Below are 16,585 nucleotides of genomic sequence, written 5' to 3'. Positions count from 1 at the left end.
AGGGAGTAAGTTTCTGTGGGCTGTGCATGCTTTTCCATCCTTTTTCAGGATTTGTCACATCTCCTGGAAGGCCTTATAACTCACAAAACATGAATTTATATCCAAGCAATTTGCCAAGTCTTGTCAAATCCTAACATTTTTGTTGGCAACTATTTGCATCTCTCGGCTGAAAGGGAGTAACTTAGATCATCCAGTCACAATGCCGTTCTTTGGATACCTTTTGATGGTCAACGTGTTAGTTGTGATACATGGTTTAATCTCCACTTGCATGGGGCCACCCACTATATTTCATGTCCTCACCCAGTGAATCTTTCACAAAGTGGACATTCTGCTTCATCAGCTGATTTTCTAGTTTTACACATCTGCACTTGCAGTTCCACTTCTGTCTGAAGAAAAATGATCTGAGAAAAAAAAAATCTTTAACATTCAATAGATGTAATGCTTCTTGCTTCTTTCAGATACAGTTCCTTTGTTAGGTACAGTTGCAGTGACCTCTACCATACTGTAAGGGAGGCTGTACAATGAGATGAACATGTATTAATTTTTTCAGAATATGAGTTAATTTTTAGTTTATGTCCATCTCCTTACTGTGATGACCACAAAACTTTGGCTCTTGGGGTGTGGAAGAGGACAGTCATTTAAACCTTTGAGACAGCAATAAGTTTAAAGAAAAGTTTTTGTTCGCTATAGTTTGTTCAAACAGCTCTGAGAGAGATTTTTTTGATGTTTTTAAATGCCTCAAGATGAAATTTATTCTCATCTTTTGCACTGAACAAAATTAGTTGTGACAAAACCAAGAGGATATGGGATATCCTCAGGTAGAACCTGTGAAGATGGTATTTATTGGTTTGGGTTACTAGCCACACAGATGAGAGAAGTTTTAATAACAGGCAGTGCAACAGATGTTCGATCGCTAAGCCTAGTTCTGCCATATGCTATTTGTTATTAGTCATTCTGGATGCCATCCATCCCCGTACCAGCACTTGCTGGAAGCATCAATCTGTAGCAGCAAGAGTGAACCGAGGCATATGCACGGAAACAGCTGGGAGGGTCTGCCTATCTTCTCAGCTAGTTTAGAAGGGGGTAATGCGAGAGCCAGGCTGCGTTTACATTCACCACCATCTATACATGACCTAGGCCATGCTGGGTCTCACTTAATTGGTACACAGCAAACGAGGAATCCACTTCTGGCAGTTATTTTTAGTCGTTCCTTGTGACTTCTTGGGGTAGCCATAGTCTGACCTCCCTCTGAAACGAAGCACTCTTTGCCCTTTAGCACAGTGCTGCTTATATTTATTCCAGGCATGAATGTATTCACCATCCTTCTCCTGTGTCATATTATTGAGGGAAAATGAGGATGGTACATAGTCATGCTCAATCGTACAAGAGTACGATTAGTAGTAGTTAAATTTGCACCCCAGGCGGACTCTGTCCTATTTTCTTCCTGTTTGAAAGCGAACACCCTGCCTTCCCATACAGTAGTTCAGTCTTGTGTGTCAGTGGTAGGAGAGAGGAGCAGATGCCTGAGGAGCTGCATGCACAGAAAGGACAGGCTGCTGCCACCTCAGACCAGAGACACCTCCAGAGAGCAGGGGTAAGGGACAGAAGAAGCAGTTTTTACTGGAAGAGAACCATGAATTTTCCTTTCAGTTTGAGGAAAACCTCACTAGCAGTTAAAAAACAAGCTATGCATTTTAAAATTGGGAGTTATGCTAGCAATAAGTTCCCGCATGATGGTAATTGCAAACACTGAGCTGCCTCTCCATCTCTCTCTCTCTCCTTTGTTTTAGCCTCCCTGACCCAAAGGAAAAAAAAAAAAATCTGTTCTCAGCTGTGGGTACATGTTTCTCTAACTGTTCAGTGAGAATTACCAATTGAGATATTCATCTGGTCAAAGCGAGCAAATTGGCAAATCCCCATGCACCCTTGTCACGCGAGGGCTGAGCCGGCCAGGCGCACAGCGGGAGGCTGGTGGCTCCAGTCGTCCCTGCAAGCCCAGGACCCTGGCATGTCTGAGTGCATGAAGAAGGAAGTTGTTGTGCAACAGAGAGGACAGGGGAAATAATCTACTTGGACAGATTTTATGCTTTGCTCCAGAAAACTGACCAAAATTCTGATCTGTTTTTGAGAGAAAAAGCTCAAGATATTGCCATGGTAGCAATATTTTAGTTGCCTAAACTAGCTTACTGAGGACCCAAATGGCTTTATTTCCTTGAAATATTTCTAAACCTCAGGCAAAGTGAGTCACATCTAGCTCTCTCTTTTTTTTTTTTTGGTGGCAAATCTAATTCTCACTGCCTTCTGCCCCGCTGTGCCCGTTGCACTGTATCGCAATCTGATCCCTCGAGGCGCTGAGTGATTCTCTCAGCACCTTGCCATCAGCATCGCCTCTGTGCTCAGCCCTGTGTGGTGCTTTATGGATAAGGCCTTTGGTGTTTAAGTTCAAGAGTAGTACCATCATGTCACAGGACTGTTTACATATTGACATACTGTCCTGCTTTTGAGCATTTTGAGCAAAAATGCAGAGTGCCTGTGCACCTTTAGAAGCCCAAAATAGGATAAATATTTCTGACTAAATTTAAAATACTTATTATAAGCATGGTGATTATATTTTTATTTCCAACAGATTCAGCTGTAGCAAAAATTTTATATTAGGTTAGGCAGTGTTATGCTTTAACTATCCTCTGTGTGTGTGTAGTAGATTTAAAGTATTTATTTTGGTATATGATCCAGAGATTTTGCCCTCTGCATCCCTTTCATTGTTGTGCTGAAGCCAAACAATGAAACTTGTTCTTTTAAAGCCACAATCTCCTTACTGTTATTTGGAACATAGATTTATAATAGCTTAATAGAAGGACATCAGTTTCCTTAACAGTCACCTTTTTTTTTCTTCCTTTTTTTTCTTAGGCATTAAATGCGGCATTTTCCAATGAGAGATACTTTTGCAGAAGAACTTTTTGCCAGAAAATGACTGTTAAAACAAGGGGTTTTGTGTGCTTTTTGCTATTGTTTTGTTGTTGTTGTTGTTTCCCTATGCAAAAGCAACATTTGGTGGAAATGTTTACCAAGTCCAAGATGCCTTTTTTTTTTCTTTTTGAGAAAGACTATGTAATAGCAAATTCATATGACTTTATTACTGTAAATTAAACTGTCATTTGTGTGAGTTATTGCAAATATGCAATCTGAAGGTAAAAGCTTGTTTGGATTATTAGGTATACATGTATTTATACACTGTACTTTCAGTTCTCATTTTGGCAAATACAGGCTGGACAGTTAACCTAGATATTTCCAACCCTGGCACTGGGACACATTCCCCCCCTTATGGCAATAGCACATATGGAGTTTTACGAGTCTGCTCTGTCTCTTTATTAATGGGCTTCACCTTTTGCCTCAAGTAGCTGAGGATCTTGATTTTAAATCCAGGGTTTTCAGGTCCAGACCTTGTAGTCAGCCTAGCCAGAGGTGTTCTCATATGAGCCCAAAACCGGTAGCAGAAAAGCCAAGAATCATAGTTTTGTTCTTCAGTGTGGTAATTCTTCTTCCATCTTTACTGAATATCAGTATCTCTTTCTAGTTGTTGTGATAATTAGCGAATCTAAATTTTTAACAAGCAGAATTTTTCTATTTCCCAGAGATTGCAGTGTATTTAAGTATATTTATATGGTGGAGAAGGTTTTGGTGTGTCATCTTCAAAAATATGGGCAAATGGATGATTTCTTTGATCCAACAAAAACAGTCACAGAAAGAAAAGGATGCAAAATTCAGGGTGTTGCAAGTTCATTCTCAGAGCTAAGCTGTGGTCTCTTTATTTTACTATTGCCAAGAATTCACGCCAAGTGATTGAGGTTGACCACGTTTTATTACCTCTGTTTTTGCTATTCTACCTTAGTCCTGAGACAAGTGGGAAAATTGTGTCTGAAACTGTCTTTAAACTCTGGACTTCTATATTGTGCATCTTTAATGAATATTGGACATGTTCCACTACTGTGTGCTGCTGTCTGGACCTTAGCTTATTAGACACTGTTTTGAAATCCATAATTATAACCAGATTTGTGATAGGTGACATGCCTCGGTGTACAAAATTTTCTGTCATCCTTATTCAGCTGCTTTTCTAGAGGAAATCAATGAATTCAAAACTAGTATTTAGATACTTTTAGTTTTACTTGTTTTGGCCTTCCCTACCCAAGGTGTGAAAAATGGCAATTTCTATATTTCTGGGAAATTAATTTTCAGGATTGACTTTGGGCCAGTAACCTGAAGTGCTAACATAGTCCATATGTCTGATTAGTGAAGGCTGACTGAAAAGTATGAAAGTTCTAGCGAAAGTCCATTTTTTCTGCTCCTTTTGGTAAATTGCAGGATTCCATTATACTGATGATAATCCATGGTTATTCGTGTCTGAACACTGATCCCCAGTGAAGCTGGGATGAAGGTAAAATGCATGGAATTTGTTCTCTATAGGTGCTGATTTCATGCTGAGCAAAAATGCAGTATTTAGAATTTGTTCTCCTGTATTATTTGTCATCGTTCTACCACTCTCTTAAGATTATAATTCCTGCTCAATATTTTCTTTTTAAATTACCTCTCATTTTAATACATGCTTTGTGTTTTCTTAAAATAAATGCTGTCATGCAGCTCTTCTACTTCCTTTATTGAGAAAACAGTAATACCCATATGATGGTGGAAAAAAAATTGAGAGGGAGGGAGAGACAGGGAAAGGAAACAGAAATCATAACCAAAAAGTTTGCACTGATTATTGAAATAGTCAGTGTTCCCTTGGGCTGTGGGGAAGGGAAAGGCACTTTTACAGTGTCTTGGAATATTTTTCTTCTGTACGATTCTGACTTTTCACTGTGTATTTATGCTACAGTGAGAGAGGGGAAGAAAAGAAAAAGAACTCAGAGTTTTACAGTAAGTTTTTTCATTATCTTTTTTAGCAACACTTGCTAGTAACAAGTCCTAGGGAATATTAATATTAAGGTTTATAAAACTGTGGTTCTTGATATTCCTGTGTAAAATTATTTAACAAGAACATCATATTAATACTAATGGTTTCTTCTTCTCTGCAAAAAATTTGTATTTTAAAATGTGCGTAATGTCAGAATGACACTTTTCAATGTAGAATTATTACCCTATTTAGTACTGTGTTATTACTAGCGGGAAATATTTATGGATTTGTAGAAGGCTTCAGTAAGCCTTGAGTCCAGTTTTCAGGGAGGTGTTTAAATGTAGAAAACAGACAAAAAATACAGTGAAAAACTTCAGGGATTAGCTTCTGCACAGTCAGGAGAGACTTCATGCAAGCATGGAGCATTTTCCTAAGTTATTGACAGAGAACTGCAATATTTTAAGAAATTCTGCCTGTCAGAGACTGCTTTTTTCTTTCTGAGCAGACCCACGCTCAAATTTAACTGAAATCAATCTTAGGAATCCCATTTATTTCAAACGACTTTGGGTCTTCTGAGGACAAAGCACTGGCAAAAATTGTTTCATATTTCAAAGCAAACAAAGGGGAGATGCTGTTGTGGCTGTGGAGGTGAGTTATGGACAGCCTGCCTAAGAGAATCAGGCCCCAGGATAGAGAGGGAAAGGGCAGGGCAGCTTTTTTGTCTGCGGCAAGGTAGTGGGTACTGTTTGAAAAATTGACTGCATTTCCCTGACAGACTAAAAAATATGCCATAAAATGTTGTTCAATATTAAAGTATAAGTAGCAGTAATTTACTGAGCTCCCTCTACAAAAAAAAAAAAAAATTGCAAAGGCTTCCCCGTACAACTGCCAGAGGACTACCTGAATTTGCAATAGTAACATATTTCTACTCTAAAACTGCTACCAATCTTCTGAATACAAGCAATAACTACATATGGACATGTTTAACAAATCAGAAAGAAAAGATTGATTGCTGGCAAATGTTTTGTCTCCAATTATTTTCTCCATAAAAGCTAGAATTCCAGATAAACAGAGTAACCAAATCCCACTGGTTTATCTGTAAGAATACACTGATTTAGAAATGCTATTAAAACTGCTTATTTGAAAATCACCTAACAGTGAAGACTGAAAACAACAGTCTTTTCATATTGGTCTGCTTTAGGGTCACATTTCAACATTTCGTAGCAGAGTGCCTTTGTGAGTAAAATATTTAGCGCTGCTTCCATTAGAACTCTGCATTTTAGCTCTATTTCTTTTATCCTCTTTCTTATTAAACGAACCTGATTTTTCATGCCGACAATGCACAAGATGTATTTCTCATGTCCAGTATGTATGGCACTTGCTAAATCAGCTCCTGACACACCAGCTAATTTTAACGGGGGAGGCTAAGAGATACACCATTAGTTATTATTTCTAATGTGTTTCTTAATATGAAACTTGTCATTTTCAGCTGTGATGCTGACTCAGCAGTAGGTTTATTTCCAGAATTACTAAAATAACTTTCCTCACAGAGTAACAAGGGACCCATGATTCACTGGTAGAGAACAGTGAAACAGAAGGAGGCCTTTTTCCATCTTCTAATATTAAAAAATAAACTGGTAAGAGTTCATAAAACCGTCCTGGGGAACTTCTAGGATACAAAAAAAAGTGGCAGTAGATCTCATATTTCACAGATGGATTGAACATAACCATATTTTATTTTGGGTTCCATCTTAAATATATAGCTTGCATTATTTTACACATTTAACCAATGTTGCAAAACAAGATTTAGAGGGATCACTTTTTATTTGCTTATACCTACTTCACATATGTCAGAATCAATCACTTATTTAGACAGATGTTTTCTTACTCATACACTGCAGTAAAGTGACATTTTGTACATGTAAACTTTCTTTTGGTTCACAGCATTTAATGACTGCTCTTTCCCATCCCCAGGTTTTTGGGAATATTCAGGTGATAAATACATGATTCAGAAATTGAGAGTGTTCTGTTTTACAAAATACTTGAAAGCCATTTAATTCCAAAGGGGGGCTTTTTTTTCTTCAGGTATTTTTTCAGTTTATTATTATTATTATTATTATTATTTATTAATATTTTTTTCTGAAAAAGAAGTGCCTTCCTTTCCATCAGTATTAATAATGTTTTAAGAAATGTCTGTTACTCCTCAGCTAATAAATCAGCATAAGGCTTTTGCTAAGAGAATTATATATTGATATGTTTGTGTGTGGGCTTGAACAGGTATATGCATATATACACAAAGACTGCATGTATAAAATGCCCAAATTTGTAAGCACTTATAAAGGAATTAAGATTCTGTGTTTTCTGTTGTCATGAATCTCAGCTAACATTAACCACAATACCTTTTCTGAGCACCCCAAGTCATTTTTAAACCAGGGAGAAAGATGGAAAGAAAATCTCTCTTTTAAAGGGAGTAAGATCCTATGGAATATCTCCACCAGTAAATTTTCATAAAAAGACATAAACTACTATTCCAAGCTGGAGAAAGGTGATAAAAGATTGCCACCACTTATCACCACTTCTAGATAAGGCCAGCCAGCATTTCTCCCAAATGATTCCTAAGCTGCACTAATGGCTTAGCTCCTTCCTCTACGTCCATTTTAAAGCTATCGGAGCTCTTCGGCATCTATGGCAAGGAGCACTGGGGACATGTGTGTAACTTGAGAGAGGGTTGGAGTGAGGGGTCAGACTTCATGGTTTCGGCCTTTCCTCTTAGACCCTGCACAATGCATGGCTGTGAATTCATACCAAGGAGGTGTCTGCTCTTTGGGCTGCCCAGTTAAGCATGGACACGAAGTCCCTTTGCTACGTGGAATATCAGCAAGACACAGGTGGTCCTTGTCATGCTGTCCTCCAGCTGTCTTGCTGGTTGGAGACTGCAGCTGGAGACAGAAGCTGATGCTACGAGAGAAAACTCACTGATAAATGCCAAGCTTTATAATACCCTCTTATTTGCCTTCCCTTCTTCCTGATTCCTCACAGCTTGCTGCTCTTCTTGTGTTCTGAGTATTCCTGAACATCCAAATATGTCTCACAACAAATGTTTCTTAACATTTACAGAGAGCACCCTACCTTTCTGGTAAATATAGACTTACTACTAATAATCAAAACTTTGGACTTTTAAGACATTTTTGTTGGTAGATATGAAAATGCTCTATTTCAGGAGAGCAAAAAAAGCAGTTGTTCAGGCTTAAACATCCTTCCTATCTGTGCTATTCCCCTTACTGCTTCTGTGCTCTCTATTGTCTAGTGGTGAATGCCATCCCAAACTGAAGGCCTGGTGTCCCATAGTGAAACTCTTCAAGCAATTTGCCCAAGCTACCCTATGCCTTGTCTTAGCCTGCTTTCATAACCCTACATAGCACCACTTAGCTGGAATATTACCAAATTTAGTAGCTGAGGCCCTTGCAATCAGAAAAGACCATTAGACTTCTACAGACATTTTCCCATCCAGAACAAAATGCAGTACCCAGTTTGGACTCAGCCATCCCACAGAGACAACATGCTTCAGGCTCTTCTCGTCCTTCAAACTGTTTAATAGAATTAAGTCCAAACCTTAATGTCTTTAGAAGAAAAAGCAAGGGTATTATATCTTGAATATTAAGGAGATGTCAGAGCTAAGGGTGGACATACATCTTCACAGACGTTCTCTATAGTGTGTTTATGTTTTCCCTGCCCAAAGCAGCAGACCATCGCTGGTGCATCTTCTCTAGGAAAGGATATTTTCTTCACTTGTGTTAACAAACTACTGGAGTCAGGACACTCTGTAACCCTCATACTTATTCATAACAAGTTAACAACAATGGAGTAATCAAGCATGGGTTTTGATGTCTAATTTCAGCAAATATTTCAAACCACCTTCACAATTAGAACTTGGACTCATGTTAATTGACTTAAGGTAGCTGAATAAATTGAGAAGCACGTGTTGCCAATGCACAGAAGACAATGGGGTCACAGCCCAGGCAGGTATAGCAGTTTAAGAAGTGATTAGCCACTAGCTGATCACTTTTAGTAACCAGACACAAAGAGAAAATGGTTATCACAGTGTAGACTCCCCTCTATGGCTATTTACGTCAGATATAAAGTACTCAGAGCTAGTGTACGGTGCCCACATTGAGGAAAGCAATAGCACAGACATAATTTTGTTCACATGACTAATTTGTAATCAGCGCTATTTATTTTATTTAGGTGAGTGATGTTAATGACTCCTCACCATTGAAGAGTAAGGGTTCAAATTTGGTTTTACCACCAGCATATTAGGTGATGAAGGCAAAACATTTAATCCTGATGTAGTTTTGTCTGTACGAATATGCTTTCCTACTCCAATGTTACATTTTATTTATTAAGCTTACAAAGTTTCAGTGGCAGAACAGGGTCTTATTGTGCATATGCATAAAAGAAAGTGTTCAGAATTGTGGCAGATACTACTACAATCAGAAAAAAAATGTATCAGTGTGCCCTTTCCTTGCATGTTTATCAGCTGCATACTTTACACACAGAAGTTTTTATGTTATATATTTGCACAGTGTTTTTCTCTGTCAGATTATCATTTTGGCAGTCAATTGTTTATACACTTAATATATTAATAGAGGTTCAGAAAGAAACCACTTAGATATGTTCACTGTTATCCCAGGATATTGTATTCATTTTCTAATAAGTGTCTCTAGTGCACTGGGAACCCTAATCAATGTAAATATTGTTTAAGATGAACATTGCAGTGGGCATACCATGGAGCCAGACCACCAGCAGAGCATTAAACAAGGACAGATGTGAATGCCAGGATAAAAATGAAGACATTCCTGAAGTGTAAGTATGTTACTTATAATATATCTGTTTATAGGAAATGGCCATGAAAAAAAAAAAATCTTCTGGAAAATAAGAATGCCAAATAAAGTCATTATGCTGAGATACTGCAGTTGTATGTTTGCTATAAGAGCTAACAAAGTGCATGATATTTTGGTATCTTGAATAATTAAGGTCTTAGAAACTTAATCTTGTATGAATGGTGTTATTAACTTCACAAAGGTTTAATCACTTTGGAGATTATCTGTGCAGGAACAAAATGCATTTTTTAATTTTATATACAATGTTTTCTGTCAGAGATAGAATCTTTTATAAGATTGGGGGATCTAATTAGGAAAACAGACAAATAGGCTTAGGTTGTCTCACAAGCCATTCTTCAGTTATGAAGTAGAAGTTATGATCTTCAGAGCTAAACCTCTTCTGGTTCTAATCATTTCTAAAGATCATCTGATTCCTACCTCTTGCTCAATGGATTTGCTTTGATTAATTCACTAGCTGCCAATTTTCATGAGCAACCATACAGCATGTTTTTTTACTGATATTTACACACTAGTTTGCTCCTTGCTGGCTTTGTAGTCAGACTGCTTTCTATGCTGCCCTTATCCGGAGATTATGGGTGACATTTGCAAAGGATTTGGAGCCTGCATCACACTGACTATTAATGGTATTTGTACATTTACTGCCTGGGCTGGCAACAGCACAGTCTGAGCCGTATGGGGTAGGCAGGAAGAGTGGTGCCCTCTGGGGTGGGCAAGCAGGGATGGGGATATCCTCTGGGGGAGAGCAGTGCCAGGGAGGGAAGTCTCCCAGGTGAATTGGGAAGGGAACATATCAAGTGATGGATAACCAGCACTGGGGTGCCCTAGAAATAGAACCCAATACTGTTCAGGGGATGCTCAGGAGGACATGATCTCAGAGGTTCTCATACGTCTCAGACAGATTTTCAGAGTGCTGTCCCCAGCAAAACCCAGAGCCAAAGGTCTCAGCCACTAGCAGATCACCAAGAGCTGAAGCAGCTACTTGCTGGGAGTCCCCAGCGCTGAGCTCTTAGAAGTCCAAAAGCTGTAGCTTTGACCTATATATCTGCGAATGCAACAGGTTAATTTAAGCAAGACACAATGTTTGATGGCTGGGTGGATATCAGGTTGTCATTACTGCAGAGTTCTTGATCAGACCCTGATTTAGCTTCAATATTGATTTCTCAAATAGTAATGGTAGAGAAGCTGTTGGAATTAGCCTATTAGATTACTGTCTGAGCCAACACTGATTTCAAACCGAGGTGATTAAACAGCACAGTTTGGGATGGGTCAGCAGAATTTATTGTTTATTGTTTTCTATTTTATAGCAAAATCAGCTATGATAGCAGTGTTCTAGAATGCGATTAGCACAAATACTATTGTTGTTTGACATGGCATATCGGATGTAATGATTTCCATCCCAGTTCTACAGCTTTGCTTTCTTACATTCATGATTGCATAATTGAAAGCAGCAGCTTTATCTTTCCTCTGCCTTTGGTGGAAGTCATTCAATAAATAGTACCAATTACACTACAGCTTAGAAATGGTCTGATGTAAAAGGCACTGCATTTACTAGCCCTCATTCAATGCAAGAATACTCTGTACTGAACCAAGACATTACATTTGCTTTTAAGAAAACAACTGGAAGTATGCAGAGTGCGTGTCAATATTGAAAGCACCATGTAGACTGCAGAAAAATCACTTAATGCCTGAGTTATCCTGTATTCTGTATCACCCTGCTGGGTGGTTATTCATGTCAAGTATAGGGTTTAATATTAAGAGCAGTCACTGCACTAAAAGGAAAAATATGTTTACTGCCATCAGAACTTATTTTGCATTTGCCCAAAAGCCTACTCTTACAAGCATGGGTTGTTTTGCCAGAATTTAGGGAAAGCAGGATTGAACCCTAAAAATGACTTGCTGTTAGAAAAATACCCCCCTTTCCTCAAAAACACATACTTATGATTGACCATATGCATGCGAGTATTTCCATGACTACAGAAGATATTGATTGGTCCCAGTGGGACTGCTCATGTGTATAAACGCTTGAAGGATCAGGTTCTAATTTTGCTCAATATCAGAGCTAATTGCTGTAGATACTATTGACAAAAACTGGAGGTTGTCTCTTAGCATGGTAGCTGAGGATGTTCCATGAAGTTTTTTCATGAGGTGATTTATTACACATTCACTTTTTTAAAACAGTCCAAATGCAGTCAGTAACTATTTATACAATTAAATTTAACAACTATGAAATATGTGTTATGGTGCCAGTTTGAAACATATTCCTAATAGCTAGTTTTATATATGATGGACCACCAGGAAGCTGTCATCAGAATAATACCGTGCCTTTTATGCATTCTCTACATTTCTTTTTAGTTAATAGACTGTTTAATAATACTCTAGTCAAAACTGAACAATAGAGATTAATGATTTGATGTAAGAATACTTCAAGGTAAAAACTAAATGTGTATAAATTTCCAGTTGGTGATACACTGTGAAAAGCTCTCAAGCATGTAACAAAAAGTTCAAGAACTGTTTTAGAAAAGCACCATATATAGAGAAGGTGTGAAGGGTGTATGTTGTGAAGTATATCACCATGAAAGCTTTTTCTTTCCGTGGGAAAGGTACTATAGACACACACACAAAAAAAAATGTTTCTTTCGGGGAACACCTCAGAGATTAAAAAGAGACCAAAAAGTGACCTAACCAGAAAACAAGAAATGTGGTGAGAAGGAGAAGAGAAAAAGGAGAAGATATGTTTCACTTTTTTTTTTTCTCAGTTAATCTTGCACATGAAAATTTCTCTGTTGCAGACACTGCATGACACAGCAATGTCATATTTTTCTTTCATGCTCTTGATTTACTGGGCTCATAAAATGTAAGACCAGAAGCTATTCTTAATATGGACTCATTCTACCACTAACACATGCAGGCTGCTTTTTGTCTTCTTGTCAATGCACAAGAACCTCACTCAGTCCATTTGTAAAACAGTATAAATGCTGCCTGCAAAAGGGAAAAACAATTGTATAAAAGGCTGAAACATCGATTCCTGGATTAACAGCTCTCAGCTTGTGTTTGTTTTCCTCGGGGTGATCCCCTGAAAATGCATTTGGAAGAAAGCAATGGGGGAAACAGAGAAAGTCCGTTTTGAAAGCACCATTGCGTAGGTTGGTAGACAGTTCCACCTCCCGCCAAATCACCAGTGCTGCCGTTTTCAGCATCAGCCAAAGCTCTCCTCCATGTCCAACAGAGCTGGCCAGATATGTGCTAACAGTGCAGGCACAATTCTGCTGCCCTGGCTTCTCCCCACTGGTACACAGCAGCCCTGAGGACCACTGCCTATGCCCAGAGTGCCCAGAGATATTTTCCCCAAAAGAGCTGAGCAAAAACCCTTGCTATTGAATTATCAGCAAAACACCACTGAATTCAACAAGAATGGGAACGGGAATGGGAACAGGAATGGGAACAGTCTTTACCATGGCTATTGGCTTTGCAGCCACTTCCAGTAGGCAGCACAGGTCCTTCTGGCAGCAGAAGCCAGCTGATACGCTAAACTATGCTAAAGTAGTGTTTAGAGAAATAGTAATTACTAACATCCTCTCCCAGTCAAGCCGACACTAACCAGGCCTACTGCTAGGTGTGTGTATATACATACTCACACTCAATAGATAAATAGATACGTGCATATACCCCAGGAAAAATATCTCTCGGTAAGGTGACTAGGTCTTACTTTAAATCAAGTACTTGACACTAATAAAAACAATGTATTCGGCCATAAGATGTTGCATACTGACTGGCTGCAGGGTAAGTCGGTATTAAATAAGTCTTTATTTTCTGTTTTCTCTGTTGTTTGTTCTATATCATAAGTATTCTTTGCATCTTTCCAATCATTTGTAAACAGACCCTTAAAAATGTAAGCTTATTATATTCTTTGCTTGAAATGAATACAATAGAAGGAAATAGAGTGGAATTTTGGCAAGAATTGCATGCATTCATGTTCTGTGGTTTTAAAATGACCCAAAATGCTGACAATTTTACTTGAAGACTATATATCATTACTTCCTCCCTTCTCATAAGGGATTTTACTATGCAAACTGTTTTGTCTGATTTTTTGTAAAGAATTACTTGTAGGAGATAAAATTGTCAAAGATATCCACGTGACTTGGGAGATTACCAAACTGATTAAGTTGCCAAAGTACCTTTGTCAGAGGGACAAAGTCATGTAAATTATTTTGATGTTTTGAAAATTTTATCTTATGCACTTACCCAATAAATTTCCCTATGATTTTAGAAAGGCTATAAATCAAATCAGCAGCTTATTTACAATAAATGTCTATGTATAAAAAAAATACTGTTTGATGATCTGATGCAGCAGTCAAATGTTAATTAGGAAGAAAATTCTTACTAGGCCATCTCATTGCCTGAAGCCGTTTGTTGCTATTCTTCCTAGTGGAAAGTCAAGTACTGGAAGTTAATATAAACTGTGCACAAACAAAAGTGTTGATAGCTAACTTAAAGATGCCATAAATAGAATTATGTACGTAACATTTCTTTCTGGCTGCATTTGTTAGAGTATTGCTTTCTGTAGAGGAAAAACAGTGAATGATTTTACAAGAACAGAGTTAATTTTAAAAACATATCTGCATGAAAATATTTGTTTTTCTGTGGGGTTGATTTTGCTTTCACTAGGTAGTCAATCCTGCAAGATGCTGAACAGCCAGTCCCCATTTCAGCACAATGGTTAAATGCACATTTAACTTTAATCCTATCAGTTTTACTGAAATCACAAATTTACTGATGTTAGAAAGAAAATTCAGCAGAGCTGTATTTTAGAAGCAAGAAACTCAGTGTTCATTGCAATTTACTCAGAGGAGAGTAAGTGCCCTGCTTTACAGTTAGCATCTGAGTTAATTCCAGTCAAAAAGAACTAAAGAATAGTATTTTCCTCCTGTCTTTCATTGCATGTTTCTTTGCATTTCTAATACAACATTTAGGGCCTAATTTTGCAAATATTTTTCTACATGAGTAATTCTCCTCCTCTGATAAATACTATTGAATTCACTAGGGCTATATTCAAAAGCAGAGTTACTTATCTGGGCAAATGTATGCAAGACAAGGCTGTTAGGCAGCTCCCCATGACAATAGAGAAGAGAAAAATATGCTTGTGGGACTAAGGCCTGGAGGATTGGGCCCATAGCCAGTGGCATTATAATATTTTTTTTTAATAACAAGGAAAACCCACGCATGAGTGAAACCATATGGAAAACTGAGTTAAGGTGAGGAGGTTTTAAATAATGCTTATTTATCATTTTGAAAGAAAAAAAAAGTTCTGTTCCTGCCTATTGCATTTAATACTTTAAATGTAGGGACTGATTCTGTGGCCAAAATTCCTCTCCTTGTCAGGGGGGAAATTATCTGCCAGACTGCCACAGGATCAGGCCCTGAAAAGTCATTGCAAGCTTATTGGCAAAGCTTGCTCACTTCCACCTCCTTATTTTCTGTTTTTCCTATATCTGTACAGGAAGAAGATGAAAAGTTAAGCTAAAATACATTAACTAATATTGGTTTATTAATTGGAGAATTTAACTTATCCCTCTAGCTGTTCATCTGAAATTAATTAAGTGTGTAGAATTACAAGGTGGGTGTACCACAGGCAGCAGTCCAGGCTCAGGTTAATCAAAAGAGCACATGTTGAATGCATACAATTTAGTTAAGGTTAATCCAGTGAAGATGATCCCTCGCTGGTCCTAATTACTCTAGGTGATAGATTGTGGAATGAGAAAATAGGAAGGAAGGGAAATTTTGTCCTGCTGGTCTACCAGGATTTTCTAATTAAATTTAGCAGGCTATGCACAAGAGCAAATAGTTTCAATTTAAAGAGAAGACCACACTGCAAGGGTGCTTATCTGACATGAATGTAAGGAGCTTTGAACTAAAATAACTAGGTACCATAAAGTAAAAATAGAAAAGTTAAAGCTGGACATTGTGCCTTTATGTGCTTTCACACATCATGTTTCTGCAAGCTTCAGACTGTAGCTGTTGTGTTGGAATTGTGATGCTGCTTTTTATTGCTTGAGTAAAGGCAATGGCACATTAAAACAGGCCTACTCTGTTATTTCATTACCCTCACTGAAAGACCAAGTATCAGTATGACAAAGCTAATTTGCCATAGAAATATATTGGTGTTGTGTTAGCTAAAGCCTTTTCGTTTAATCTTGTTTCATTATGTCAATCCAAGAGAAAACAAAGGTGTTCCTAGGACCATTTGATTGCATGTTCTATGTTCATTACATCATTAATTTGTGTCGTGTTTTTTTTTTTTCCTACCATATTTGTCCTTTTTTTTTCAGCTTTGAAGGAACCTAATGAAAAGTTTTTTTTTCTTTGTTTGTTTATGTGTCTTGATTTTTTTTCCAGGCATATACATGTAAAAGTTGTCAAATAATTTGCCCTATTTTTCAGGTTAGTGATATATTTCTGCTCAAGTGGAGGTATCTGTTTCTGATTTATTAACATTTGATCCCCTAGTTTCCTGCCATTGATCAAGACTAATACTCAGCTCAGCTGATGAGTTTTATATGAAATCTGATATTGCAGGAAAAGAGAAAAGTTAGTACCATTTTTAATATTTTTCTATTTCAAGTTTTCCAAGAGCATGAAGTGCACACATAACGCCTGACAATATTGGGCAGTATTTATTCTTACCGGGTTTCCCTGGGATAAAAATTTTTGGAAGTAAAACAAGTATTTATCAATAGAACAGATGTTTGCTCGGTGTCATTCACATCCTGTAAACTGTATATACATTTACACCCTACCG

General features: G+C 37.7%; 1 long non-coding RNA gene across 2 annotated transcripts in view; it reads left to right on the top strand.

Annotated features, from left to right (window-relative positions):
* Nucleotides 1-4,704: 4,704 nt before the first annotated feature.
* LOC308192024 overlaps nucleotides 4,705-16,585 on the top strand; it is a 56,093-nt gene continuing 44,212 nt past the window's right edge. For both annotated transcript variants that reach the window (XR_013948491.1, XR_013948492.1), the window contains exons 1-2: nucleotides 4,705-4,911; nucleotides 9,651-9,751. This is a non-coding gene — a long non-coding RNA (uncharacterized lncRNA). The remainder of the gene's footprint in view (nucleotides 4,912-9,650; nucleotides 9,752-16,585) is intronic.

This window comes from Anser brachyrhynchus (genome assembly GCF_964034855.1).
Source record: "Anser brachyrhynchus genome assembly, chromosome: 3".
Taxonomy (NCBI): domain Eukaryota; kingdom Metazoa; phylum Chordata; class Aves; order Anseriformes; family Anatidae; genus Anser; species Anser brachyrhynchus.
The sequence above is the reverse complement of the archived record's forward strand: the minus strand, read 5'-3'. Positions and strand labels throughout refer to the sequence as shown.